Source organism: Natrix helvetica (genome assembly GCF_964273705.1).
Source record: "Natrix helvetica genome assembly, chromosome: 3".
Classification (NCBI taxonomy): domain Eukaryota; kingdom Metazoa; phylum Chordata; class Lepidosauria; order Squamata; family Natricidae; genus Natrix; species Natrix helvetica.
The window spans coordinates 17,829,746-17,847,769 of record NC_138549.1 but is presented as its reverse complement, the minus strand read 5'-3'; positions in this window follow the sequence as shown (position 1 = coordinate 17,847,769).

Below are 18,024 nucleotides of genomic sequence, written 5' to 3'. Positions count from 1 at the left end.
TGTTAGATTTTGTTACTCTAGCTCAAGGGTGTCAAAGTCAAGGCTCAGGGGCTGGATCTGGCCTGTGGTGTACTTAAATCTGGCGCATGGGGCTGGCCTGGAAACAGCGAAGGACTGGCCTGCAGTGCCTTTGCCAATGAAAACAGCCCAGGAGAGCTGTGTGCAGCCCTCACAAACTCCATTTTCTCTGGCAAAGGGTTGCAGGAGGCTGTCGCAGCTGAAAAAGGAGCTTGGGAGCCCGTTTTCACTGGAAGAGTGATTGGGTCACCACGACACCCCGACACAAGTGGTGTTGAGCTGGCCACACCCCCTCCCCCAGCTCAAACACAACTCTGATGCGACCCTCAATGAAATTGAGTTTGACACCCCTGCTGTAGTCTTTTTCTTGTCATTCCTATGGTGTCTATTTCCTAAAATAGTCTATATTGAAGAGTTGAAAATGCTTAATGTCTCTTTAAAAGGGACATTGAATGCCAAGAACAAGGAGGCCATAACCACTTCTATGGGAGTGTACTGAGAAGGCCTGCTTCTTAGTCTATCATTTTTTTCTTCATTTCCTACCCGAGAACAATTGACATTAATTCAGTCAGGTGACCATTTCAATATAGTTGTGCTGAAGCTCCATTGAGCTTTAAAGGGAATAACCAGTTGTTTGAATAGGGATCCAAAATGTAGGTGCAAAGACAGCAAAATTTGGCATTTTCTACTGCAATAGCAAGTTGTTTTTGCTAGTATTCTGGCTTCTGTATTTTGCACCAGATGTAGAAGATGAGGATTTGCTTGTTTGGGAGCTTTACATGCAGGGGTGGTATTCACTTACCTTCCTACTGGTTTGCAAATGTAAGAGTGTGCTCAGACTTCAGTTCATGCACCTTTGGTGAAAAAAGGCCCTAAATGGGATGCCATAGAGCCATGGTGGGTGGACGGGGTTACCCACAATTTCCACTACCAAGTTGGGCAAACTGGTCCAAACCGGCAGAATTCCACCTCTGCTTACATGATAAATTTTGCAGAAGTCCAAATGTATGGTGAGTAAGACTAAGTTACCGTCGGCAAGGTTTTTGAGTCCAGGTACACCTGATGCACCACCTGAATTTCACCTGTTTATTTGCAAAGAAACCCAGAACTTATCCACACAAAATACCCATGAATTTGATCACCTTTATCTGCCTTTAAGGCCACAAAAGTATCCAGATGGCATCCAAGCTCTTCTTCCTCTATCTCCTCCTAAAGACATCTGCAGATGCAGTAAGAACAAATCTGATTGTAAAATCCCTTAGTTTAGGACGGGTTTATGTTGAAGCTCCTGAATTTCAACAATTTCAACAATATTATTATAGTTGGTCGTATGGTCAGCCTGATATTTAGACTGGTATTTGGTATTCATCGAGTCCTTCCCAAGCACTAGGCATAGGCAGATGTTGCTTCATTGTGTTAATGGTATCACTGGAGGATGTAAGTTATTCCAAGTAAAGCTGCCTTTTGCAATTGACCGGTGGTGATTTTGTCAATGCTGATGGGGTCCAACTGTTGCTCCAGATGCTTTGAGGTTGCATCCAAAGCTTCTTAGTACCACCTCTGTTTTCTTTCCACAGTCACTCCATTTCTATTTGCAGGTGTTTGAATTTTGTGATTTTTCTCCAATTCCTTCATTTTTCTTTTGCAGTCTATCTACTATTATTACTAGATAACACCATAGTGTGATTATTATTCCTTCCCTTTTGACTAATAAATTATGAATATTAATGTTGTTTTTACCAATTGTAAATGTTAATATCACCCTGTCTTTCAATAAATATACTCTTCCTTGATCCTAAAAAAAGGGGGTGGGGGAGGGGTTTACATGGGTTGTCTGTTGCATGATGTATCAACTGGTATTTCATTTGTAAGACAATCTTCTCCTTTTACTTCCTAAGAGATACGCACTCTTCATTCTCATTCATTTGATAAAACAAGAATGTTTCTAGTTAATTATTATATAGTGTATTTCTTCACAAATGCAAGGAAGGTAATGGGGATTAAGATCTGTATCATAGTTTGCTGCTGAAATAATAATGTAAAATAGAAATAAAACAGAAAATATGTCCTCTTTTTTTTGCTTTTTCTAAACTAATATTGAATAAAAATTAACCAAAGTTACTAATTACTATCAAACTTAAAGTTTTGACCCTAATGTAAATATAATGGTGATATGAACAAATTATTATTGTTACACCTGTGAGTACAACTGTTATTACACTATTACAGATGTTAAACCAATAGGAAGGCAATGTAGAATAGAGAAATATAAAAGCTAAATATGTAAGCCGATACAGAAGGCTGTAAAACTATTTTATATTGTTATGCATGTCTTGCTTTTTCTGTATTTGTCTTTTTAAGGTTAAAATGTTTAATAAAAACTATTTTAAAAAATAATGTAAAATAGAATAGAATACTTTATTTGGCCAAGTGTGATTAGATACACAAGAAATTTGTCTCTGGTGCAGAAGCTCTCAGTGTACCTGCAAACAATAAAGTAATAATAATTATAATAATGATACCAATAAGAGAAGGTAGCTGAAAAAAAAGAGAAGAATAGTAATACAGATATACTATAGCCATAGTATTGTATTAGTATTAGCATTAGCATTAGCATTAGCATTAGCATTAGCATAGGATAGGATAGGATAGGATAGGATAGGATAGCATACCATAGCATAGGATAGCATAGGATAGCATAGGATAGGATACAGCTATATGCAGTATAGTATACAGGTATACTACATGGTTATATATGTCTAGATATTTAGACAATAAGACAATTCTATGGGAATTAGGTGTTCATGAATTTGTTTCCATGAAAGTGTTTTTTTTAAATTTCTTGAAGTTCATCCTATGTGTAGTTGATTGTACTTATTCACTTGTTGACAACTTTTAAAAGAAGGCCAACTTGAAGGAGCAATTCCATTCTTACTAACCTTGTAATCTTGCTAATTAATCACACATCAACAGTTTTGACAAGTTAGGGCATATATGTACAGCCAACATACACATATGTAGGTCAATTGCATACTTGCATACATAAAATATATAGCAGAAGTAAATTTCCTCTGGCTATGGGTATGATTACAATCTTAGACAATTTCCTGCTTCTCAGCAGTCTCAATACCAAATCCCACATTATTTGGGAAAGAATGGATACATTGAGCAACTCAACTCTCTTGTTTTCCACAACTTGCTTGTTTTAATTCATTATTTCAAGCATTTGCAAATTTAGAAAAACAACAAAACCCACCTCAAACAATATTTTGCTGATGCATGTTTTCTAGTCTATATTCTGCAGATATTTTCCATCCAGTTGAATGTAGTTCTAAATTTGTTATTTACTAAAATACAGATTTAGGTGCACTCTTTCATACTATGTGCACATTTCTAAATGCTGAATCACATGACAACATTTCCAAATTGCTTATTTTTGTGTGCAGTGACTGTGCAATTGATTTGTGTGTACATTTGGGAGATACAAATTAGGTATGTTTACACAAAACTTTCAGCTAAATGAATTACGCTCCATTTAAACTGACATCCCCAGTTACCAAATTTTCAATTGTTGACCAATTTGTTAACTTCAAAAGTTTTTATGTAGCCTTCCTTCCTTCCTTCCTTCCTTCCTTCCTTCCTTCCTTCCTTCCTGCCTGCCTGCCTGCCTGCCTGCCTGCCTGCCTGCCTGCCTTCCCTCTCTCCCTTCCTCCCTCCCTCCCTCCCTCCCTCCCTCCCTCCTTTCTTCCTTCCTCTTTCTTTCTCTCTCCATCTCCTTTTTCATCCCTTTAGACTTAGATATTTGTTTAAAACATGAAACTGTAATAGATACAGATATGTAACAAAATGATATATAATCCTATATAAGCAGTTCTGATTTTCGTCACTCTTTAAATATGAAAAGGCTACTTAAATTGTAATAATCCATTTGGTTATATTCTGATTCGAAGAGGTCAAAAGAGTGGCAAGACCTTCTGGATGTCAAAAGGAAATGTGCCCTTCAGCAGAGACCTATCCTGATCACAATTTCAAGTGGGAAAAGTAACTAGCAAAACTATGTGAAGGTATTTCTTCTGGAACTTCTGTTTAGCCAATTAACTTCACAGCCCAGCGTGTGACGATTACTGAAAGCTCCACATCTTCGTGGAAATATTGATGTTGAGTTGACTTTGAATCAAAGTAGGCTTTTCTATCTAATGGTCTTCTATCTACAAGTCAGCAAGCACTTAATTATGTATGGATAGTGTGTACCTTTGTGTTTGAAAGGGAGAGAGATGGGGCAAGGAGAATTGCTAGGTCCCTGATATTACAAGAAGAAAAGGAAGAAATAAAAGGTAGGTACAGCATTTGTAAGAAAGCTTTAAAGTATTTAGAGTCATCAGGTGTGGTGTCTGTCTATCTGGTTTGGTTATTTTTAATATATATAAAGTTGCAAATGTTAATGCACGAGTTGAGAGAAGAAAACAAAACATGATTCATTTCCAATGAAAACCAAGGAGCATTTTTTGCATCTCTTTGATATTTAGAGATGCAAACAGTGCAAAATGAAAAATGGGAAAGAATGTGTGAGCACAAATCTATCTCTATTTTAATTTGACTTTACTTTATTTCTTGATCTTTGTAAATGGAGAGGAGCCTACATCTATCAGAACATTTCAGGATGGAGCCTGATTCCATGGTATGCAGGAGCAGGAAACCTTGCCTTGTAGATAGGTTGTCAACTCTGAAGCTGACCTGGCTGAAGCCATCTTGCTTGTCAGTGTTGCTGGAGCTGAGGAATAGGGAGGGGGAAATAGAGATAGCTGGAGTTTTGTAGCCAAAACAAAATACTTTCTCCTTGGAACCAAGGACATTCTCACACTTGATCAGAAAGAGGAGGAGTTATGTTACCAGGCAACCGGATGACACTTTGATTGGACCACGTGACTCATTGTTTGGGGAAGGGGAAAAACTTCTACTTTTAATTAGGCAAAAACCATGGGAATCTTCAGAGTCAGTTTTCACCAGAACTGTGCCAATATGATATATCCAATAAAACTATTCGTTGAGGAATTAATCTGCCTCGGAATTTGTTTGCTATGGAATGATTACTTGGAACCCTGACAATAATAGAGCAGACTGTGAAGAACCCCCTATGGACAGCTAGCAACTATCTATGGATTTTCTTTTTTCATTTGTTAGATGTTTTTATTAATCTGATGTAGATCACAAACTTTCTGATCTGGTATGGCCTACCAGTGGAGCTGGCAGCAGATTCGGACAATGAGGAGGTTGGGGAGGAATATGGGCCAGCGCTGGAGTCTGGGAAAAGCTCTGACGAGGGCTATGCATCAGAGGCAGAGATAGGGCCAGGTCCATCTGACAGTTATCAGCTGCCTTTGGAGTCAGACATCAGTGAAGCAGACAAACAGCTGGAGCCTATTCCCAGTGTGTGCATGCACAGAGTTGCCAGATGAAGGGAACAGCTGAGGAACAAGGGTCAACTTGGGAGTATGGCCACAGGTGGACGATGAATGGCCCCTTTCATAGGGAATAAAGGAGGAGCGAATGGGGAGGGGTGTTTGCATTTCATTTCATTTCATTTATTAAATTTATAGACCGCCCCCTCTCCCAGAGGGGACTCGGGGCGGTGTACAGACAGAAGCTAAAACCGTATATACAATAACAATATTAAATACCCCTTATTAAAAACAAATTAAATATAGGGTCTGTACAGAGATAATAAAAATTAAAACAGGTTAAAAGAACAACCCCTTAAAATTTAAAATGCCGGCCGGGAGGATTGAAAATTAAAACTATGATTGGGCCAGGCCAGCTAATTGGAACAGGTGGGTCTTGAGTTTCTTGCGGAAGGAGCGGAGATCGGTAATAGTTCTGATGTCGGGGGGGAGGTCATTCCAGAGGGTCGGGCCCATTACAGAGAAGGCCCTACTCCTGGGCGCCGCCCGCTGGCATTGCCTAGTGGATGGCACCCGGAGGAGTCCCTCCCTGTGAGAGCGAATTGGTCGCAGGGATGTATGGGGTAGGATGCGATCCCACAGGTAGCTAGGTCCTGTGCCATGGAGCGCTTTAAAGGTGATAATCAACACCTTGAAACGCACCCGAAAAGCCACAGGTAGCCAGTGCAGCTCGCGCAGGAGAGGTGTTATATGGGAGTACCTAGTACATCCCATGATTACCCGCGCGGCCGCGTTCTGGACCAGCTGCAGCCTTCGGGCGCATCTCAAGGGGAGCCCCATGTAGAGAGCATTGCAATATTCCAGGCGGGACATCACAAGCGCATGGGTGACTGTGTGAAGGGCGTCCCGGTCCAATAGGGGGCGCAATTGGTGCACCAGGCGAACCTGGTGCAGGAGGCAATTAGTTCATTCCTGCATTCTTGCCAAGTATTGCGGCATCTGAAAGATATCAGCCTGGCCACTCTCCAAGCCTGATTAGACGCAGTAATTGTGAACTATCTTGAAAGACTGTGGGCTGGGGCTTTGCTGGAGACGAATTCACTGTAAATTAAATAAAAGTGGTTTATCGGGACGAGAACTCGGCTTTATGCTGCTGGGGTAGCCTAGGTCAGAACAGCAACATTTTCTCCTTCCCAAAATGTTGGGTCAAGAGCAATGATGGGAAATACCACAAAACACCAGGAGATGCAGCTTTTATGAAAGCTGCTAATGGCAAAAACATAAATATGTCTTCTCAACTGCCTCTGGTGTCTACATGTAACATATAAATGCAATAGCCTACAAAGCCTATTGCAGAACCTGAGTGTTTTGCTTCTTCTACTGTGCATGGAATTAGGAAGAGAGAGTTTTGTGATTCTATTCTATTCATGATGAACTTTCCCTGAATTTATATCAATATACTTCTTTGGAAAAAGCAGACGTTGCTACTCATATTTGCACAGTAGTCCAAATTCCCTAACCCAACATTTCATGCATAGCTCTTGATTTAAAGGTGGCTTGAAAATCAACAAATGCAAAATGTTTTTCACAGAGACTAGATGTCAAGTTGCTGTTGTTGTGAAAACACATTTGCACTGTTGCCAAAGAATTTGGTAGAGTTGGGATTTGGCTGAAGATGCTAAAGCTTCATTTATAGTGATAGCAACTGTATATACTTCTCCACATTTACAGCACTCTCTGAGCAATTTACAGAGTCAGCATATTGCCTCCAACAATCTGGGTCCTCGTTTTACTGATTTCAGAAGAATGGAAGGCTGAGTCAACTTGAACCAATCAGGATCAAACTCTTGGCAGAGTTAGCCTGCAATACTACATTCTAACCACTGCATCATCACGGCTCCTTTACAATCCTAAATGGCTTGGGACCAAATTGTTTAAAAGAACCTCTGTATTTCATTTATTTAAATAGCTTATATGGCTATCTATCTCATATGATTGGACAGCTAATAACAATACATAAAAACCAAAAGAACCCATCTCCCCAGATGCTAGACCAAGCATCCTCAGAGTTCAACCCCTATCTTTGCCCAATACTTGGGGGTAGAGCCAGATCTTCACAGCCATCAGGAACTTATTCTTATTCTTGATTTATTTAGGTCCTATGATCAACCATAGGCAATATGTTTAAAATTTTCTAGGAAAATTTATTAGCTAGGAAGCATGAATGTCTGCAGAAAGGGGTTGGAATGGCAGTGGGAAGGGAATAAAGGAACATGAGTTATGATACTTTTTACTAATACTTTGATTTACAGTTTGCATTCAAGAAAAGGACATAGTTTGTGTTAGTATTCAACATCACCATCAGTGAATTCTCTGTGTCTCTGTGTCTGTCTGTCTCTGTCTCTGTCTCTGTCTCTGTCTCTGTCTCTGTCTCTCTCTCTCTCTCTCTCTCTGTCTCTCTGTCTCTCTCTCTCTCTCTCTCTCTCTCTCTCTCCTTGCATCTACAAGTAGCCATAGCTTTAAATGTGATTTGTTCAAAGCTTTTGCATCAAATTATTAGGAATTTCTTTTCGTATTAGTATATCATTTTTGTTCTGATCATCAGTACTGTTCCCTGCTAATATACAGTATAACAATATGAGGGCTTAAATCATCTATGGCTGTAAAATTATATCCCCAAATTTCAATATAAGGTAGCTTTTTATGGCTACGGTCCTATGCATACAAACATGGGAATATATCTTGTAGAATCCAACATAATTTAGTTTGTAGTTAAAAACTATTTATAATCTTACTTGGCTTCTAATTTCTGTTGCTTAAATAACTTATGGACCAGCTTGAAAAAAAAAGTCTTTTATCATCTTGCTTCCAGAAATCTGCACAAGTTGAGTTGTTTTTCACCCAGTGATTGGCCTGGGAACTGTAAATGTTTTTCCCCTCTTATATGTCATGTTTTTTAGGTTGTAAAGCTAATGGCATGATCAGTTTTGCTACAGATATTTTAAACTATTATCAAATCTGAGATCAAATCTTCCACTTAACTGCTTTAAGTGTTATTAAATAAAAAGACAGCAGAAAAAAATGATTTGAAGTCAAAGGAACCTTCAGGTGGAATACAATACTGGATTGTAGAAAGTATATGTTAAAAATATTGCTAGTTATAAGCTCTCATACTGATAAGCATCTAAGTCACATAAACACAGAATTGGCTTTTGAAATGAATAAGTAGATTAGGCATTTAAATGCATATTGCATGATGGAACATGTAACAGAATTTCTGAAATCCCATCTTTTGAAGTTTGACTTCACTTTTGACCAAAAGAAGTTGAAATATGTACTGACTGGCAGGTTCCAAATTATCAACATTTCCCAGTATGTTGGATTCTCTACTCTCATCCCCACGGATGGAACCTCAAACCGTTCCTTCTTTTTCAGTGATGATTTTGATATTGCTTGAACCCTCTAGTGCTGAAATAAATAAATAAATCCATAAAATCAGTGAAAGCAAACAATACTAGTTAAAGGAGAATTATACATTTTGAATATGGAATTGACTAGTTTCTTGGGATTATTGGTTGTTTTTTTTAATTTAATGATTTTTCAGTTGGTGGAAAAGAATGGTCTAGATAGAATTATGAAAAATGCCAATTCTCTGTTCAGAAAACATACCAAAGGCAATTTACAGCTCAAATTTGCTATGCTTGCACACATTTGAACTGACCACCCGGGACAGGCTTCAGAGGTCAAACTAAGCCTCCAGAAGCTTCAACTGCATTAACATGGCAAGGCGAGTACATTTCTTGTTTATGCCAATGCCTTTTATGGTTGTTAAAATATATTATTTATTTGATGTATGTTCTGTCTTTCTGCTCTGCCCATTATTCAGCTAATGATTAAAAAGCAAAAAGAAAAGCAAGAGTCACCTTGGTGAGATGAACGACATAGAAGTTTAATAAACAAATGAAAACTAAATTAGCCCATAAAAAACTAAAATGCAGGTTGTAAATAATAATCTAATGTAAAATCAATCTTTGTATACTAATATAAATATTCATCCAGAATAAGCAATATTTGGATAAAACTTGAATGGAATTCCTAATGTATTCAAAACATTCCCACATTTTCAACACTTTTACTTTCAGAACACTTCAATATGTATGAAACACCTGGGTTTTTTAAAAATTATATTAGTTTTGCAGTTAATAGAAATTGTATCTTTGTGTTCTACTTAAAGGTTTCAAGGAACATTTATTTACTATTGTTTCAGATAAAAAGGATTGTGTATATGGATTCCACCTGCACCACTACCAAGATAATAATGTTGGGGAAAACAGACCAGTCGTGGGATTCAATTTTTTTTTCTCACTACCGGTTCTGTGGGTGTGGCTTGGTGAGCGTGGCAGGGGAAGGATACTGTAAACCCTCCATTCCCTCTCCACTCCAGGGGAAGGTTACTGCAAAATCCCCATTTCCTCCTGATCAGCTGGGACTCGGGAGGCAGAGAATAGATGGGGGCGGGGCCAGTCAGAGGTGGTATTTACCGGTTCTCCAAACTACTCAAAATTTCCGCTACCGGTTCTCCAGAACTGGTAAGAACCTGCTGAATACTACTTCTGAAACAGACCATAAAGAGATGCCTCAAATCATTAGGGACATTTCTATGAGTGACTGAAGTATACATGTTGACTGGATGTTGGATGTTTCACTCCTGAATATAACATTGAGCTGAAACATCAAGACATATACTCTGAGAATATACCAACCTGTGTTGGAGGGAATATTACCACTTTTAACTCTATGAGATAAGATAGGACAAAACACAGACTTCACAAAAACTTATTACGTTAGTTAAAAAAGAAAAAAAAAAGAAACATTTATCTTTGATTATACTAACTGAGGTGATTCTTTGGGATTCCAGAACAAGGTCTAGCTTTTGCAGTCAACTGTCTTCTTATATACCAGGTGAAGCAAATGCAGAGCTTAACATGACACCCATATTAAATGCATTCCTTAATATCATTCCTTAATCATTCAGATTTTCTTAGTGCTAGTGAAAATTGTTTAGGACTGTAACTTAAAGAAAAGATTTCTGATTTCTAAATATAGCTTTGTTTATTTATGTCTGATTAAGAATCAACCTCTGTTCTTAATCACAGAGTTGGATACAACATTACAAATTTTGGTCTGATTTCTCATAAAGGAAAGTTGCCTTTTGAACTACCTGCTTGTAAAATCTGGATGACCTCTAGATGGCAGCAAAGGAACATGGAAAGCTTTCTTTTATGTGCCACCTAGGGTTCATATGGATTTTTGCAATCAGTATGTCATTATATTAAGTGTTATGTTTTTCATATTACTTAACAAGTGAAAATGCACAACCAAATCATAAACTTCATATTCTGCCAACACATCTGCATTATGTTACACAGTGGTTATTTAAATTTCAGATTAACGTAATTGCCAATATCTTCTTAATTTATATGTAGCCAACTGATACTTTCTTAAAAACAGATGGAAAGATTGAAGTAGAATATGATGAAATAATTGCAGAATTTGTAAGGCATATAAATTAACTTGCCCTTCTTTCACAGCAGATCCTTTTAAAAATGTGATCCAGTCTGCAAACATTTCAAATTGAAGTCACAGTAAAGTCTTGTAAACCAATTAACATATAAGGTAGCTTTATATCTATACTTTAGTGCTCCACTGGGATTCCGCTACTTTACTGAGCTGAACTGGATGAGATACAGCTGATTATGAGTGGGCCAAAGACAGTTTGACCAATTTATGCTACAGTAAATGTCGAAGCAGTCAGCAATTTTATACTACTACCTTGTACTTTACTAAAATGTCATTGAAAGACAAACTTTAAAAAAAGAAAATGCTCTTTTATTTATTTTTTTCTTACTGATTAGGAAGTTTCAGCAGCTAAGAATTATACAGATCGATGGAAAAAAAGAATGACAGAACAACATCTACCTTACACAAAAAAGTAAGATATTGGAGGAGGATGAGGAGGAGGAGGAGGAAGAGGAGGAGGAGGAGGAGGAGGAGGAATCTTCAATTGTCTTCATTTTCACTAACTTTAAAATGCTGAGTAGTGCATTTCTATATTGATTGGCCTAAGTGATGTTGACCATGATATATGGAAGATTGCACATTAGAAAGCCAGAGAACTATATAGAAAAGAAGATGAATTAATGAATGAAAAAAATGGAAATAAAGTGGAGACTAAGAGAAAGGCGGTGATGTAACATATCTGTGTGTGTGTGTGTGTGTGTGTGTGTGTATGTGTATATATATATATATGTATATATTTGTTTTTGTAGATTTTCGTAGATATGTATGTATATATATATATATATATATATGTATGTATGTATGTATGTATGTATGTATATATATGTATGTATATGTATGTATATGTATGTATATGTATGTATATGTATGTATATGTATGTATATATATGTATATATATGTATATATATATATATGTAGATATGTTTGTGTGTGTGTGTGTGTGTGTGTGTGTATTTGTATATGTTACGGTGAAAGACCGAAACCTGGTGAATGTCGACATTCACCGGTGAAAGACCGAATATTTCATTACATTGCTTTACATTCGGACCTTCACCGGTGAATGTCGACATTCACATAGTCGCTTGGTGTATGTCCAAAAATACCCTTATCCTCTCGACACCCTTACCCTAATCCCCTTACCCTAATACCTTGGCTCCTCGCTTCCTTTTAAGCGTCTTCTATTCGCTGAGTTTTTTTAAAAAAAACTGCGATCCTTAAGAAGACGCTTAAAAGGAAGCGAGGAGCCGAGGTATTAGGGTAAGGGGATTAGGGTAAGGGTGTCGAGAGGATAAGGGTATTTTCGGACATACACCAAGCGACTATGTGAATGTCGACATTCACCGGTGAAGGTCCGAATGTAAAACAATGTAATGAAATATTCGGTCTTTCACCGGTGAATGTCGACATTCACCAGATTTCGGTCTTTCACCGTAACATATATATATATATATATATATTAGTCTTTCCCAACTCTAGGGGGCAGTGCTCACCTCTGTTTTAAAGGCAAATAGCCAGTGCTGTCCAAAGATGTCTCCGTCTTTGTCATGTGGCCAGCATGACTAAACGCCAATGGCCCACGGAACGGTATTAACTTCCCACCAAAGGTGGCTCCTATTTTTCTACTTGCATTTTTTATGTGCTTTCGAACTGTTAGGTTGGCAGAAGCTGGGACAAGTAACGGGAGCTCACTCTATTATGTGGCACTAGGGATTTGAACCGCCAAACTGCCAATCTTTCTGATCGACAAGTTCAGCGTATTATCCACTGAGCCACCATGTCCTTTATGAATGTAGGAGTTCATAAATGTCTGTTAACTGGAACCAAGGACTTGTATCATTGCACACTGACTCAAATCACTCTTCTTCCTCACACCTTTAAGCATGTTCCTTATGAAGGATAATTATTAACCCCAATATGGGTTGAAACTATTTCTCAAAAATTCCAACGTCTTCAAGGAGATGTTCCTCCAGATGGGAAATAAGCATGCACTCAGTGCCTTTAAACAACACATTAAAAGCCTATATTATAGAGAGTGAATCAATTTAAAGCATTAACAATACCAATTACATATGAATTGTATGCATATGTGAGATATACAGTATGTCCATGCAGCAGAGGGTCCCCCCCCTCTAACTTTTAAAGGGATCCACCTTATTGTTTCCACATGTTGATACCTGCAAATGATGAAATATCTCTGTGCCATTTGCAGGCTCTATAATTGTGAACAGCAAGAAGCAAAATGGCCTGCAGCTCCATGGGTGGTCCAGTGAAGACAGATAAATTGACATGCTATTTTTTTCTTTCTCTCTCTCTCTCTCTTTCTTCCATGAACACACCATCTTTTTAGCCATTGTCTATGCATTGCATGGGGGGGAGACGCGATTGCTCAGTGACTAGGACACTGACCGTGTCGATCTGAAAGGTCGGCAGCTCAGTGGTTCGAATCCCTAGTGCCACGTAACCGAGTGAGCTCCCGTTACTTGTCCCAGCTTCTGCCAACCTAGCAGTTCAAAAGCATGTAAAAATACAAGTAGAAAAATAGGAATCATCTTTGGTGGGACGGTAAAAGCGTTCCATGCCCCTTCGGCGTTTAGTCATGCCGGCCACATGACCACAAAAATGTCTTCGGACAGCGCTGGCTCTTCGACTTTGAAACGGAGATGAGCACTGCCCCCTAGAGTCAGGAACGACTAGCACATAAGTGTGAGGGGACCCTTTACCTTTTTACGCATTGCAAGATAAAGGCCACTTCTGCATGTTACCAACCTATATGGCCCTGAGTTTCCTTTGCCAATTGGCCCAGAATACTTCCTTATGTTGTCAGTCCATTTTGTTGTCAGTCTCTTTCATGGGTGCTTTTTACCAAGTGGGGGGTCCATTCTATGATTGCCTTGGTCCACCTGCCATCAGTTCTTCTTGCTATGGGACCAGCCCATTTCCATTTCAATTCTTGTACGCTCTTGATGATATACCATATTTTTTTGAGTATAAGTCACATCTTTCTCCCTCAAAAAAAGAGGCTGAAAATCTGGGTACGTCTTATCCAGAATTTTTTGCCTCACAAAACCCCACCCCCTTCACCAAAATGGCCATGCAGAGCCTGTAGCAGGCTTTCGGAGAGCTCCTAGGGGCTGGGGAAGGCAGAAATGAGTGAAAAACAGGCCAATTTTTGCTTAATTCCCCCCCCAGCCCCCAGGAGCACCCTGCAAGCCCCCTAAAGGCTATTCATGCCTTTTCTTAGAAAAAAAATGGGCCCTTTTTTGTGAAAAAGGGCTGTTTTAGGGAGGTTTGCAGAGTGCAAAACTTTTTTTTTTTAATTTGCCTCTTCAAAACCTTGGTGCGTCTTATACTCTGAAACATACAGTAGTATAATTTTGTTTGTTCTCTAATCCATGTGCAGGTCTTTCTACCTTGCCTTGTAATGCCGAGCATGTATCTTTCCATGGCTCTTTGCGCCACTCGTAGCTTTTGTATTGATTGGGAGGTTGGTGTCCATGTTTCCCAGGAACACATACACACGTGCACATAATACCCTGTAGATATCATTCACCTGGATATTGACACCTCCTCCTGGGAAACCTTGGCAGAAGATGGACCGACATGGCGCACCCTGATCCACCAAGGCTGCCAGACATCTGAGGACAGAAGAACAAACACAGCGCAAGAGAAGCGAGCACTCCGCACAGCCAGAGCTGCAAATGCTGCAACAATGGTGTCCACCCATGTCTGCCCGACATGTGGCAGAAGATTTCATAGTCATACAGTCCTTACCAGCCACCTGCGGACACATCGTGACAGCCCACAACCTGTTAGATTCAAGGTCCTCTTCGAACACGATGTATGAACCTCAGTGTCCATCTTCCCCAGGAATGCATGTGCATATAATATTGTGTAGATTTCACTATAGCATTGATTTTTTTTCTGCCCAAGTTTAGCTTAGCACCTCATTCGTTATAAAAAGAGCATGCATTTAAGTCTTGCCTTTACTCTTCAAATGTCTTGAAAAGTCTAATGTATATTTAGAGTCTTTAGTTAGCTAGTTATTATCTATCGTAAGCTAACATATTGGAAAATAAATTGTTGATTAGGCAGTTGTTCAGGTTCTATTTTTAGCCCTCCACATTCCCAGTGGTAATATTTTTCCCATCCCTCCCCCCAAAAACAATAGATCTGGCAAGTATTCCAAATCTTAATTTTGATTTTTGACCACCGAGAGATACAGTGCACCAAATAAGGATTTAAATGTGACAAGTTTTAATAGGGAAGGAAAACATTCACATCTTGTAATCCTGGTGATGAAATTTATGTTGGGCAAGGCTATACATTGCAAAATAATTTAATTGGTGGTACTGGGTGGCACTGCATTGTTCTGTTGCAGCGTTTATATTTTTTAAAAAAATATAATTAAATTAAATGTTTCACAATATCTTTATAAGGGTGGGCCGTATAACAAAGCACGTCAGAGTACTGAAAAGAATGAAAGTCTTTTGAGAAATATATTGGGAAAGAGGTATATATATTTCACTCCCTGTTAAATATTTCATAGTAATTACAAAAACAAAACAAAACAGTGCATTACCCCTTCAATGTTAACGCATTAACTCAATAATTAACTTTTTATCTGAACTGATTATATTTTTAGATGTTATTAAGGGTCTTTTTTAGTAGCCAAAATCAAAGTAAAACATCTTCTAAGTGATATGGTACAATAGAAGGTCTTCTTTGTGCAATATTAGCATAGCATTTCATCTCAGGGGAAACTGTGAGATCACACATCTGCAATTTAAGTCTAGTTAATGTAATCCAGGAAGTATGCCACACTTGATTTAAAAGTAGCTCTCTGTAGGTGTTCCCCCCTCCCCTTACGCATCTGCTCGCCACTCATATCTTTCAATTGTTTATCACTCCATCATAAATTATCCCAAAAAGATTAGTTTGTAAGAGCATGGGAAAAAAATGGATATCCATATGCAAAGCAGCTGCACTTGAATGGGTAAGAATCTTCATGTGGTTAGAATGTGTGTGGTTTGGCTTGGAAGATGCACTCACAAAATGATCAGTCAGCATAAGGTCTCCCAAACTGAATCTATGCACTGTAGAAGGGGTCACGATGGCTCATCCGTTGAAGACAATGAGCATGTCAACTGGAAAGATGATGTCAGGGTTCTGACCAATGCCCTAATAAAAGCAGGAGCCTCAAGCCAGTTTTCAAGAAAAATCCAGTTATTTATTAGGAGCACCATGTCGGCATGGACCTAGTGAAGCATGGACCTAGTGACCCCACTCAGTTTGTTCCTTGCCTCTGACCCTGTTCCTCCCTCACCCCAAGTTGTGTCATCAGTCACGATGTCCAACAAAACGGAGGAGATGGGCTTGATTTTGACTGGCTACGATGTGTGTTATTTTGACCCAGGTGCAAATTCCTTGATGGAGCTTGGAGGCTTGGTTCCCCATACCCTTGCCTATGACAACTCAAGATCAGGTCAAGGAAGCTTCACATGTTGAGAGGTGACAGCCCATGTTGAAGACCTGAGCACCAAGCAATGGGGTGAGATCCTGTTATGTGCCCCAGTTCCTGTCACCTTAGCAGTTCCAAAGCATGCAAAGGCAAATAGATAACTAGTACCACTTTGGTAGGAAGGTAACAGTGTTCCGTGCACCTCAACATATAGTAATGCTGGCCATATGACTATGGAAGTGTCTTCAGACAATGCTGGTTCGCTTGGTTAAGAAACAGAGATCAGCACTGCCCCCTAGAGTCAGGCATATTGGACAGGGGAAACCTTTACCTTTACACTAAAATACTTATGAAACTGAAACTTCTAGTGTCATAACACTACACAGAACCTGGTACACTGCAGTCTATGGTATGCTATTATTTAGAATAAGGGAAAGAACAAAGAATTGAAATGGGAAACATCTGATAATCAATGTTCTACCCCCATGATGATGAACCTATGGCATGTGTGCCAGAAATGGCATGCAGAGCCATCTCTCTGGGCACACCAGCCATCACCAGTTGTTCTTCAAGGTTCCAGCACACACATGCATGCAGGCCAGCTGGTCTTCATGTGCACGGAAGTGCCGGACACTGGAAGAGCAGCTTCTTGGCATGCATGCGTGTGCAAGGAAGCTGAGTTTCCAGTTTCCGGTGCGCCCATGCACACTGTTTAGCTTTGCATGCACATGCATGAAAAACCAGAAGCCCAGGTGACTGGTATGCATGTGCATGCTGGAAACTGGAAGCCCAACTCCCCGGTGTGGGCATGCAAGCCGGGGAGCTGCTCTTCCAATTTCTGGTGCTCCCCTGCATGCGTGCACTCCCGTTTTGTCACTTGTTGCCGAAAAGTTTCACTAATGTTCTACCCAGTCCTAAAGCAATAGAGAAAACACCACCCAACTATGGCATACTGTGAATGTAAATCCTATGCCTTAACAGTTCGTAATGTAGCTTAACTTGTCAGTGTACTCAAAACAACCAGCCAGGGTTATGTTTTGAAGAGTTTGAGGAGATTAGAATTTCTGGCCTTCTGTTTAATGCTGACCTTTTAGATGTTCTATTTATTATGTCCTGGTGTAAAGGGATATTGGACTTAATATAACTCAGAATGGCAGAAACATTCCAGTCTGTGCTAGCAATTATAAGGAAATATCATGTTCTGAGCATCACATCATATTCTGGATACCTCATCTGCACACATTATAGTGTATATCACGCATTGTATATTTTCCCCTAGGTATGGAATACTGGTATATAGTTCTTGCATGATAGCAAGAGCAATGATAGCAGTGATCCAATATTTGAGGGGCTGCCACAGAGAAGAGGGGGTCAACCTATTCTACAAAGCACTTGAAGGCAGGAAAAGATGCAATGGATGGAAACTAATCAAGAAGAGAATGAACCTAAGAATAAGGAGAAATGTCCTGATGGTTAGAACAATCAATCAATCAATCATTCGGTGGAACAACTTGCTTTCAGAAGTTGTAAGGTGGAGGTTTTTAAGAAGAGATTGGACAACAATTTGT